The sequence below is a fragment of the Corvus brachyrhynchos genome, unplaced genomic scaffold, assembly GCF_000691975.1.
Source record: "Corvus brachyrhynchos isolate BGI_N302 unplaced genomic scaffold, ASM69197v1 scaffold1, whole genome shotgun sequence".
Lineage (NCBI taxonomy): Eukaryota > Metazoa > Chordata > Aves > Passeriformes > Corvidae > Corvus > Corvus brachyrhynchos.
The window spans coordinates 5,997,362-6,009,501 of NW_008237222.1; the positions used below are offsets into that span (position 1 = coordinate 5,997,362).

Genomic DNA, 12,140 nt, shown 5'->3' on the forward strand with positions numbered 1-12,140 from the left:
TCCCTAATGCCAAGTGTAGATTGCAGCTAAGAATCCTTTCAGTCCAGTGCAGCATTAGTCCAATTTTCCACATTAGATCTGCTCATAATATATACAGTGATAGATACTCTTAACCATGTGGGTGAAAAAAAGTATCCAAGTTGTTACTCCTCCTTGAATGACAGCAGAAGCTTCAAAAACTGAAACAAGCTGTTTTGCTACAACCATCATTAAAAAATAGGGGGCGAGGCATGAATGGGGAGAACTTTTTACCCTTCATTTTTCACAATGGAGTGAGAGCTATTCCTGCATATAGGCAAAAGCATTCCCAGATATGCAAATGACAGGATTGTTCCAGACATTAAAGCAGTTGTGGTTTACTGGATACAGCATTCACTGAATACTCATTTCATTATTAAAGAGGCAAGTTAGAAGAGAAATGAAATTATTGTTAAACAATTCCACTGTTTTATGTTATTATCTAAAACTACTCAGGCCTGAGAAATAATGTTTTAAAGGAGTTAAATCCCTGTAAATGGTGCAACTGAGGGTTTCTGACACTACGTTGGGTTCTGCAAGCAATATAGCTAAGTTAATATAGTACTAAACGTGTCAATTAACTCTTCTGCTAAGCACAACTCAGAATTAATATATTCCTATATTTGTTTCAATTCCAGACCCTGTTTGCATTATGGACACAATACTGCATTAAAAATGACACATATATGTACACAACCCTAGTCTACAGCCATCAGTTGAAAAGAGTTCCTTTCTTCTGTAACATTAAAATAGATAGTCCTGTAATTCAGTCAGTTGTGAACTGCATTTTCAGAGCAGAACACACACATACAAGTTTGAGTAGAGACTCTCGTCTAAAAACAACACAGCAGATTTTGCTTTATCAGAGATTACCAGCTCCACTAATCTTGGTTATTAAAAGATAAAAAATACAAAGCAAAAGAAAGAATTGTCATGTTCTTACCACGTTAGTTGTAGTTTGCATCAACACTGCCAAACCACCAATTATTATGCCTGTTATCATCTAATTACAAAAAGTATACTAGCTTGATTGCAGCAACATTAAGTAGCCAACATCAAGCAACTATGAGCAAAAACTCTGAGGTGTTTTCTTAACTCAATAGTTCTCAATTTTCAGAAAAAAAATGCAGCCAAATTCTGTGAGGCTGACTGGCAGCTGTATTGGCAGAGTCTGGACTACCTCCCCTTTCTGCTGTGCTCAGCTTCCACTTTGGATACATTAAGACTTACCAAAAGAAAACAGTAACAGCCTGGCAGGTACATTCCTGGTGACTGACAAGGGACGACTTGGCAATAACAGGAGAATGAGATAAGCAGCAGAACACACCTCCACCATTCTGAATGTGGGAAACAAAACTCGAACTCACATACAATCTCTCGCAGTTATTACTGTATCATTCCTCCAGAGTCTGGGCAGCTCTGAAGTGTGTGCAGAGTCTGGGCAGCTCTACACACACTTCAATTCTTTCACTTAATGATGAGCACTGGATTTAGAGTACTTTCTTACCCTCATTTATTCTCACAGTACCGTGCAGACGACCAATGCCAGTAGGTCAGACTATGTTTCTCCAGAGGTCAATCAAACCCAGACTCTCTGAAGACATCCATGAAGCAGCACAGAAGTGAAGGGCAGCTGTAATGAACACCCAGTCAGACAGGCTGGATCAGAAGAGGCACTGGGAGCATCACTGGGAACTCAATCTAGTTATGAGACAATTAAAGGGAAGAAGCAAGTTTCTAGCAGCAAACCAGAAAAGACGTGAATGCAATCAAAGATTTGGAAAAGCAGAGATATTTCAGATTAAAAAAAAAAAAAATACAAAAATACAAAAAAACCCCCTACAAAAATACAAAGTCTTTAGATACCAAATAATTTTGTTTATGAACAGGGTAATAATCAAGCATTTTAAAGTAAATTATTCCACCATTAACATGCCAATACAGCAAGTCAAATTAAACCAGAGGCATTAACATCCCTAATTTTGATTTCTACCAGTAAACATCCCAGATTTATACTGAGAAGGCTTACATCTAAGGTTCCTACATAACTACCCTACTAGTTAGGAAGTTACATTGTTTTTATAGTTTTCCTCAGAAAATAGTGTACCCACATCAGTATCATTTAGGTTGATTCACAACCTAGGCATCTGACTAATTAGGAGAATAGCATCGCAGCCATTAACATTCAAGTAATCACACTATTTACCTTATTAATTATTGTACTGAATTATGTAGAACAACTTTCCCCCTGCATACTATGGCGTATTTGAAAAGAATGCATAACTCAATTAATGCAAACATATATTACATTTATAGTAATAAATAAAACTTTAAATTACTCAGAATAAATATTTAAATACAACTGACTTTGAATTTCATTGACTAATCATTTGCTTTCATCAGCTAATGAGCAGCTTATTTGAGTAGGCATACACAGATGCATTAAGATGCCTAAAGAGGCAGATAATTGATGACTTCCAGAATGATTTAAGCAGATTAGATGCCTAACTTTCAATGGAGATTTCCCTCTTCTTCCTCAGCACTGCTTTCTCAACCCTGAACAGAAAATCTCTTACTTCTCTTCAGCTAATGATTTTAAGAAAATTACCATTTTCATAATTTCTTAATTTGCAATTCAAGCTACTTCAAATACATACTAAAACCAGTAAAAAAACCCCAAAGCACTAAACAACAAAAAAAACCCTCTAGGTCTCTAACACTTGTAATAGAAAAGTAGCTTTGAAATGAAATTTTAAAGGTATATAATTTTTAAGTTAATAAGTTTGACCTTGTTGCACAGACAAGACGTTAGAGAAACTGAGACTAATCAACTAAAGCAATGAAGTACATTGAAAAGGAAAAGTGCGTTAAACCCTTGTGAGCAAGCTGTCACTGAGAAGAGTGACCTTATTACTCCTCTTTTAGTAGGATTAAGCACATGGCATATGCAGAGGTTTTACATCCCAACATTTTACCAGATCAGTATTTCACTTCAGCTTTCTAAAACATGTTTATAAAAATCTGTAGCTGGTTGTACAGTCAAATTTTTCTAAAACAATCAGAGAAGAAATACATTTCTGATGTAAACAAAGCACAGGAGAGATTTTTTTCATTTTATCACTTTTCTTTCATTTTCACTCAGCAGCAAGACAAAACACTGTATAATAAAGGCTTCCTGATCACAGCTTACCACGCATTTAATATGGCACAGCTGTACACACAAGAATTAATGGTTATATTGTCCTGAACTATTTTTCTCCCAGAGTCAGACAAGTGTCAAAGCTGTTAGAGAACAGAAGGAGCAGTGACAGTGGGGTTGCTTCACTGAACACTAGGTTGTCATCAGATTGGATCTATAGTCTCATGAAAACTAATCCCAAAACACTACTTCTCACCTGTTAATTGAAATAACTGTATCATGTTTTTCTCGATTTTGTACTTGCTTGCTTTTTGTTAATAGCTGCTGTTATAAACAGGTGTGTTGTGACAGTAGTTTTGTGGGTTTGTGTACAAAAATCATCTGTGGTAAACCCAGGATAGGAACCAAAGTCAGGGGAACATCATGCTACAAAAATTAAATTAAAAAACAGTTGGATTTACCAACACTTCTTCAGTAAGAATTTCTGAGATGTGAACAACTTTTTAATAAAAGTAACTGCAGTCAGTGCAGTAATCACGATGGAACACTTAGACTAGCTATTAGCTTGGAAAATTCAGATCTGAAGTTACGCCTCGTTTAAAACCTCTCATTTTTACCCAGTGGTAATTTGTAGTTGTGACTCCATAATTAGGAATCTGTAAAAGAAACTGCTTAAAATTCTGGGACTTATTTTCCATTTTGCCTCAAATGTAGTGATTATATGTTCCAAGACACTAATACAATTAGATACAAATCAATGACTTAATAACTTTAAGCTATTAAATTTTATTAAAAGAGTGTTTTCCTCTATCCAGCTTTCCATTCTTATGAAAATGGTGGGATGAGGTTTTTTTGCAATGATATGTTCAAGTTCTTGGGTATAATTTGATTAGCTTTAAAAGCTCTTCAAAGCTCAGTGTTTCCATTTTAGTGAAGGAAGGGGGGGAATCATTGTCCTGATTTAAAAAACCAAACAAAACCCCTAAAACCAACCACCATTGCCCCCAAACAAAACTAAACAACTCGCTAGTTTGTTTACCATGAACCTGGTAGAGATTTGTAATCACTCATTTGAAATCACGGCTTCAGGACTCCACACTATCCAGAGCAGAATTTGCTATATAATTATGTGGGAAGTTCAAAAGTAACAAGCTGGAGTAGTTGACAAAGGTAGGTTACTTTTGCAGATCAGGAGAACTTTCTTGTTTGGTTTTTTCCCCCCCAACTTGAGTAAGAAGTTTCTCTCCACCCCAAAAATTGCCTTGAGAGTAGAACTAGGGGTAGGCTTAGGATATACAAGTTTTCCAACTTGGTTGGTTTTGGTTTTTGTTTTTTGGGTTTTTTTTTCATAGACTAAACTCAATTTTATGGTTAAAATTGACTGCGGTTTTTGTAAAAATATGTAATTGAATGGTGATTCCATGCAACTATGGTACATGTATCATACATGCATATATTGGATTTTTAAGCAAAAATATCCAAAACTTAAACAATGTTGTTTTCAATGTTACGAGTTGAGCAGTTCCCAGTGTGAGCTAAACTGTTGTATCCTGTTGGACTTAAAGGGTAAACAGTGTTTACAAATTTCAGTTTACAGGCATACTTTAGGAATATTGTGTAATATTGAGGGTATGTGTAATTTTCATATGAAGTAGTAGCCAATACTCAAGGCCAGGAGTATTTCTAATTAACATTATGATACTGTCAAAAGAGTTAATTAAAAAGACAAAAATCAGAAAACTTTAGATTATTTAAAATTTTGCATTCTAATTAGGGGGCACATGATCATAGAGGTGCTCTCGAAACAGTAAAACTTTTTTCCTGTTTGGCAGCTGAGGAGCTTAGGCTGTATCTTGGGCTCTAGTTTGACAGGCATTTTAGATGGCATTCAAGTGGCTGTCAAAGTGGAGGACAACCATCTCCTCATGGCAGCTCTAATACTCCCCTGATCCATATGAACTACTTTGCTGAACCAATAGAAAACTTGCCTAGGTCAAGGAAATTGGATTCAACAGGTTTTTGACTGTGACATTTAAAATCAGACACCACCTTCTCTTTTCTATTGCCAACTGTTGCTGAACTGTGTTACACTAAGAACAATAAATCTAAAAATTCCAAACCCAAAACTTCTTGCTGTGTAGCACAAACCTATTTGAAAGGTGCCAGAGGAAACACCTAGAGGTACCAGACAGCAGTAACCGGATGAACCGATATAAGGTTTTAACAACTCTTAATAGCTGACAATGTATACATTAGTAGCATTACTGGCATACTACTCACAATGCCTGCCAGAAATCAGCACCTGCTTCATCATTATGCAAGTCACTACATGCCCTAAAATCATCCAATAATTCCTTGCAGACCCTCATCAGCTGCAACTATAACTGGTCAGTAGAGAGTTTTAACAAATCATGAATTTTATCACTAAAAACTCATCCTGTGTTCAGTTTAGGCAACACATAGTCTTTAGAAGACCATTTTCCAGACAATTTACTATTAATCAAGGCAGGTTTAACTTCTCGACTTCAACACAGCAAAGCATTAACTATGCAAGGATTACAATAGGGAAAATTGCTCATCTCCTGGAAGTTGATCATGTCTTTCAAAAACCCAGGGAGCTCATAGATGTTTTTGGCATTCTTCCAATCCTTTTTTCAATTAAATACTTGAAGATAAAAATGCATTACCTTCCTAAAACCTACACACTTCCTCCTCCAGAGCTTCATCACCCATCATGCCTCAAACTCATTGCTCTCAAATCACTCAGTAGGTAGTATAGCCACACTTCTGTAGTTGAAGATTTCATTAACTCATAGCCCTTGTGATTACACAGTAAACAAATCAACTGATCTATTCAGCATATAAACCTATGGACATACTGGGTATACATTTCCAGAAATACTTGGATATATGTTTCTTTATTTTTTGATTTATAATCTCTGAAAGTATATAGACAGCTTCTTGTTTCCGTATCATTTACAGCTTGCTATCTTTCTTTAGCATCAGTGAACTCTCGAGGCCAATGCTGATAGAGTTCAATATTCTTTAGAAATAACAAAGAAAGGAGAAACTTTCCCCACACACTTTTTTTACAAGTTGTAAAAAATTGTAAGGCAGTCCATGAGACCTTGCTGACAATAACTGTAAAAATAATGAAAAATATACAAGGATAATCCCATGGCTCTCAATAACGTGCTTCTGTCACTTCCCCTTACAGTCTCTGCCATTCATGCTGACTCTGTTCATTACACTGGTAGAAAATATTAATATTCCAATTTTCCTCTTATTTTGTCTCACAGAAACAGGCAAGCATAAGTAGCAAGAAGAATAAATGACAAAAACACACACATCTTCCTGGGGACTCAAAGAACATGCAGCAGAGGTATAAATGTGTGTTTGTTTGCTTTTTTTGTTTGTTTTAAGAAGGAGTGTACTTTTTATGCTCATTATCCATCTCCAACAGTAATTTGGTTTCTGCAGTCTTGGAGGTCATTGAGATAGGACTATGTTAGACAGCAAAAACCATGAAAAATTATCTTCAGTAGCTGGGGGAGAAGGGACGAGCATTGATTCTTTTCCCCCCCCCCAAAAAAATTTTAACAGAGCTCATATCCCTTCTTAACAACTTTACATAGCAAGCTGACAATATAGGCATTTAACTTAAGTTGAAAGATGGCCAAAGGTTGCAGGTCACTAAAAAAAACTGACCAGAGCTTTCGCTTGTATTGTAAGCACTCTCATTTTATGTCTTCTTCCAAAAACAAAAAGCCTAGTAGCCATTGATCATGAAGGTACAGCAAAGCACAGGTTTGCCTGCTCAGAAATACACAGCTTCAGTGAGGAATTAAAAGCCTTGCTTGAGATTGATCCCAGACACTAATATCCTGAATAAAGAAGAAATACTATCAATTAATATTATGAATTCATAAAATCCCAGTTAATAAGTCAGATTAAATACATTTAAATGTTTTAAGGTATGCAGAATACAAACATCAAAAAAATTTCTTTTATTTATGCACTTGACAGTTAAACTCAAAAGAGGGGGTGAAAACGAAAATACCTAAATTAACTCGCCAAAACTCAGTGGGAGAAGTTAGGTCTTCTATGGTTTGAATATTGTCTACAATTCAGATCACCACTAGAAGTTTTTACTACGAACTACAAGGCAACTTCACCTTTAGATAGCTAAGCCTTTTTCATTTCTGCTTGAACAAAAATTATAGAGCAAAAACATCGAAAAAGGCCAGTAACAGTTCAAGGAAAGCTGTAAGAAACTTGATCTAGATCAGAAACAAAGCAGACTTCACAAACAAAAGAGAAACATGAATTGCAAAGGTAGCCAGCCCAGACATGCTTGCATAGCCAAATCACCTCAATGGAGTCAAACAAATTAACTTTAAAAAGCAAAATGTATTTACCTCACTTCCTAAGGAAAGGAGATTTATGCAATCAGTAGGCAGGTCTAAAACTCCAATTCAGTTTTCAAAAATAAAAGATTAAAAAAATAATTCCTAAATTCCTATTTTCAAGACCAATTTCTTCACTACTACCCAGCTACTTACTAACAGCTCAGGAAAAGGCTGCTACACGGCTTGACAAATTATCAAGAATCAGAGTCCAAAAGAGGAGACACACACTGGAAACCAGATTTTAATAACTAGCAATAAGGGTCTGGTTCAAACATGGGTTTGGGGCCAGGGGTTTTTTTGTGTGTATGTATATTTGCACAAATGAAAAAACACAAGGATATTGATATTTAAAACAAACAAAAAAATGCCAAGGCCAGAAAAAACAGTCTGAAACTGACCACCTCTGTTTCCAGGTCAACCTGTCCTTCAAGTCAGAAGCCACCCTGCTGCTTCTCAGATCTCTCATGCTCATTCAATGAACCCAAAGGAACTGATCCTTTATGAAGAATAACAGACTATTTAAAACATGGGCAGAAACTGATCATGCCAGCTTACATCACAGAAGTACTGAGCCACTGAGTGACATAAAGAGAAGAAAGCACAGTAAACCAAGGTTTTCTACTATCATTAGTAAAGATCAAGAGAGAATACTTTTGATTTTTTTGCCTTGGTAAGAAGAGGCACAGTAGTAACAGCTGTGCCAACCACAACACAGATCTCAGAGTGGCAAGTGTACTGCACTTAAAGGAAGGGCCACAACAAGCACTACTGAAGTCTCTTGGATCTAGGTGTATTTACGACTGGCAAGTGTACTGCACTTGAAGGAAGGGCCACAACAAGCAGTACTGAAGTCTCTTGGATCTAGGTGTATTTACGACAGAAGGTGGACAATATTGCTCTTTCTTCTCTTTCCCACCAGAGAAGGACCTTTCAACACCTGCAGCTATGCAACCCTGCAAGTAAATTCCTTGACATAAGTTTCAGTTCTCCGCTTCTTGACTGTATGATTTTGAAGGCGACAAATATAATGGAAAACTGATTTAACTAATGTAGTCCACAAACAGAGCAGAAATAACAAGGGAATTCCAGATATATTGCTCAGCACGCAAACTTGTAAAATTATGATGTCACTAAATAAGGCATGCAAGAACTATCAAAACCAAGAGTTGACCTAATATAATATCATGGCGCACACTAAAGTGGGCTCTGCTTTGTTCTCTAGATTAAGTCTTCTATAATGTTTATTTTAGTAACAGTCCTAAAGCCACCATACCCCAATTAACACAGTTTGAACACCGAAACTTGAAATGCCAACGAAGACTAACTTCAGCTAAAAAATTAACTTTTAGTTTTTACTATATATCAGGTTTCTTCTCTTCTGGTTTATCACAATACATATGGTAGTCACAAAAGGCTAAAGGATGAAAAAAAGATGTCTGGAAAGTGTAAAGCAAAATCATGTTTTCTGATCTACTCCAGCTATTCTTAGCCTTCAGGATATAGCATTCTAAAAGCACATTGCACACATTTTATAGAAGCTCCTGTTATACACAACACTATAATTATGCTTTTACTTTCTTTAAAAGTAGCACTTCCTAAAAAAATATATAAATGAAATCAAAATTCTGCTATCAGTCTGAAGAAATTACTTGAACACATGAAGGTGATGGGATAGAGATGGCCAGTGGTTACACAGTCAGGCATTAGGACTGTTCCATCAATGACCTATCAGGCTCAGTATACTCCCTAGTTTGTATTACCTACATGAGAGGGGAAAAAAGGTCAGAGAGAATTATGGAACAACAGAACAACCCATCTCAGAATGTTCTGAAGTTCTACCTGCTGCCTGATAGTGATGCCTTTTTACTGGCCCTAAAATCATGAGCCAGACACAGTAAGTTGATAAAAAGGGGTTACCTTTACTAGGATCCTTATGGTGCACAACATGCTGAAAAGACATGAAGATGCACATGTAACATAAAGCAGATACAATTTTTATATATTTAGCAAATTAGCATAACTGACAAGAATCCCCAATTAGATACATAGGGGATAAGGTAATTCCCCCCAGTACTACCCTTTTCTGGAAACCCTCCCTTAGACAGGAACTAAACTTTGTCTATGAAAATGTGTCTCACGAAGTCATTTTAACCTCAGTTCCTGGAGAACCTAACCTTGGAGCCCAAGACCTTAGAGCTGCTGGGGAATTTATTTTGTCTTTCTGTCTAATAGAGTAGGTAAAATGCTAGCTACAAATACAGTAATAGGCTACAGTGCTACAAATATAGATGTAAAGAATATAGAGAATATATAAAAGCAAAAAGGCAAAAACCAATTCCGTATCAACAGACTAATCTACAACCCAAAATAAAAATCCTGTCTGTAGTCTTAGCACTTACTGTAACGCTCATCATCCCTAAAGCCCTAGAATCCTTTTCAAAATCTTCCTGAACTCTTGCTCTCACTTACATTCTCGAGCTTATCTAAAGAGAAATCAGACTATTTCAGCTCCTTTATCCATTTTAATAAGTAACTCTTTGCTCTTTTAAGAATGTATGTGTTTTCGTTTAGTTTTGCCAGTAGTTTGCATTCACTACAGATCAATGCACATTTAGTCAGTTCATACTGAAAGCCAACATGGGTCAAGCAGTGATACTCAGACTCTGAGCACCTGTGCTGAAGCAATTCCATACACTTTGCTGAAAAAGTGGCAAAGTACTAAACACATTTTTGAGGTGGGAAAGGAGAAACATCTGTGGACTACATAAAAAGCCCCATGAAAATACACTATTTTTTTGAACTGCAGGTTTTGCTTTTTTCTTCTTGTATGCTACAGATGATCAAGGTATTTCTAAAGAAAAAGGAAAAAAAAGTGTATCTTCTAGAAAAACATTAGTGTAATATAACAGACAAAATAGCTTGGTTGGCTTCCCCCTACCAGCAACCAGTGGAGAACATGTATGGAGCTGTAAAATTGCAGGGCAGGCAGGAGCACCTTCCACAGACCAGCCACCTTGATGTTTGCCAAGACTGAAAAGACACTCTTGTTTTTATAGCCTCGGATGATTTTCACTACAAATTAATTGTTTCAACCTTCCTGCAAACTTCTGGCATTGCCAATAGGCTGGTACACCATGTCTTTGAGTTACACACAGTGTAAAGGGGTACCGCATTTGTTTTCAGTCTGTAAGATACAGAAATCTTTCAAAAACAGGAGAACCAAGCAAACAATCAACACTTCCCTCTTCTACTTTCTTCATGACTCTCTTTGTGATGTTTGTTATCCCTTCACTGGCATGTCCTTCCTCATGTGAAAAGCCCCAGCCAGTTTTCAATCTACATCTCCCTTAGCCTAATACAACCTTTCAAAAGTAGAAGAGAGATAAAGGGAAAATACCCAAACTGCATTTAGTATTAAACATATAGACTGAGAACGGATTTATACAATGACATATTGATGCCATTTCCTTCTCAAGTAATTATTAATTCTTGTATTAATAATTTTGTGTCTGCCAAGTACTGACCTGCCACTTTCACAGAACTGTATCATCAGGATGCTTTGAAGAACAGCAGTAGCTAATTCAGGGTCAGCATTTCTGATAACTATTTTTTAATCCTATCAATTAAGAAAGTAACAATCCAATTATTAAACACATAAAAAAAGCACTTCCAGCTGAAAACTTCTAGTAGCATCTTCAAAGCTCACAGACCACAATGTGGAGATAGACAATAGGAAAAACTCTCTTAACAGAGGCACTTAGGAGAATAACTATCAAATTAATTTCAGTTAGTGTCTGTATGAACTTGCTAGAACAAGCACCACCCCACCTACGGAACATACATGTGCAGTCAGCATTTCAACAGAGCACCCAGAGTGGCTTATTTAAAGAAAACACATAAAACACAGTAAAACAGGCCAAACTAAGTGTCTACAAAGTTAACTGTAGATTACTACGTTCACGGAAAGAAAATGAAAAACAATCTTCTAGCCTACACTTTCACCACCTGAGCCCCCCACATAACCTGAAGACCAAAATCTTAACATCAAAAATACTCAAAGCTGATCTGAAGTGCCAAACATCCTCCGGACTGTTAGCAGTTAACTGAGATTCACAACTCACTTTGAGAGTCACTTTTTTTAAACACTAAATTTCTGATTAAGCAGAATACACCCCAAAAAAACCCACCCTTTTTTTTTGGTCATATGTCAGTATCATTCCCCATTTTCTACTCATGCGGGCTTTTTCTATATTACCTAACACAGCAACAAAGTCCTGTGCAAAAACATATGTCTTTTTCGTTTTTCAACGCACATTCACACACCACAAGGTCTGCCTTAATCACACTGCCTTCATTTACCCTGGGAAAGGATGGAAAGGAAGCAAAGAGGAGAGCCAACACATTCTTATATCACCCTTAACATCAGCACTGCTGTGTATAAACTCCTTTACTACCCGCCACTGCTTTTCCCGGCCCCTGAGGACACAGCGGGAGGGCCCCAGAGCTCCCGGGAGGCTCCGGCGCGGCTGCCCGGGGGGCGCCGCTCACAGACAAAGCCGAGCGGGCCCGCAGCG

At 36.9% G+C, this 12,140-nt stretch overlaps 1 protein-coding gene across 2 annotated transcripts in view; it reads right to left on the reverse strand.

The window, feature by feature from the left end:
- The window catches only part of DICER1 (dicer 1, ribonuclease III), a 66,562-nt gene extending 55,394 nt beyond the window's left edge, over positions 1–11,168 (reverse strand). For both annotated transcript variants that reach the window (XM_008629735.2, XM_008629736.2), the window contains exon 1: positions 11,091–11,168. The gene's annotated coding sequence lies outside the window, so the exon portion shown is untranslated. The remainder of the gene's footprint in view (positions 1–11,090) is intronic.
- Positions 11,169–12,140: the final 972 nt, after the last annotated feature.